Source organism: Belonocnema kinseyi, chromosome 2, assembly GCF_010883055.1.
Source record: "Belonocnema kinseyi isolate 2016_QV_RU_SX_M_011 chromosome 2, B_treatae_v1, whole genome shotgun sequence".
Lineage (NCBI taxonomy): Eukaryota > Metazoa > Arthropoda > Insecta > Hymenoptera > Cynipidae > Belonocnema > Belonocnema kinseyi.
The window spans coordinates 120,692,850-120,693,928 of record NC_046658.1 but is presented as its reverse complement, the minus strand read 5'-3'; positions in this window follow the sequence as shown (position 1 = coordinate 120,693,928).

Sequence of the window (1,079 nt, the reverse complement as noted above, 5' to 3'; positions counted from 1 at the left end):
TCTTTGAGCCTCGTTGTTCATACATTTCTTGCCACACAGGTTCAATTGCCCGAACAATCCTATCATTTAAGATAGCTGTGAATATCTTATAAAGCGTGTTCACACAAGTTATTAGCCTGTAGTTCTTCGGGTCAGCTAAGTTGCCTATTTTTGGCAGGAGTATTGTGCGCCCTTCCACCAACCACTCTGGAATCTGCTCTTCCGACTTCAAATATGAGGTGAAAGTACGGGCCAAATGCTGATGGGTTGAAGAAAACTTCTTCCACCAGAAGGTTCTGATACAATCTGGTCCCGGTATGGAATAGTTCTTCATCCCTCTTAATACTTTTTTCACCTCCTCGGTAGTGATGGCTGGGCATTCTTTATCAGGTGTTATGAGGGCAACACAGAACTCCTTGAAGATATTTATATTTTCTGAGTCTTCGTCCAGTCTATGCTGAACTTCGTAGACTTCTCTCCAAAATACTTCGACCTCCTCTGGATTGGGTGGGTGTTCGACAGTAACTGGAGGGTCTTGGAAGAGTCGAGATGGTCCAGAGAGAAACTGTTGATTCTCTCTGACCCATCTCTCCCTCCTGTCTAGACTTCTCTTAGCGTCAGATAGTATCCGTATTCTCTCAACAATATGCTGCCTGATGGTCAGCAGCTTTGACTTGTTAAGTGTGTGATAACGGAGTTGATGCATTCGTCTTTTGATCTTATGATCAGCCGTTGGTTTTGTTTTACGGTTCGCATCGGCCAAAGCTCTCGCTGCATTATACACACAATAATTGACAGCCCAGAGGTCGGATTCACCGGAAAAATGTCCACGAATCTCGTCATCCATTTCAGCCAGATCTTCAGGCTTGAGAGAAACCTTGGTGTTGATGTTTCTCCGGGTCGTAAAGCATCGCTCTTCATCTATTGGATGCCTGCCCGCGGTTAGTCTTAGTATCTCTTTCTTTGTTGCCGGCTTGTTCTAGCTGTGGTAGAGTAGACGTTCCGCTTACATAGCCCCTTTCACGGAGTAGTTCAGCATGGTTTCGCAGACGTTGCTGCGAAAAGTGCGATAGCTCCGGGTGTTTCTCGCACCACAGAGC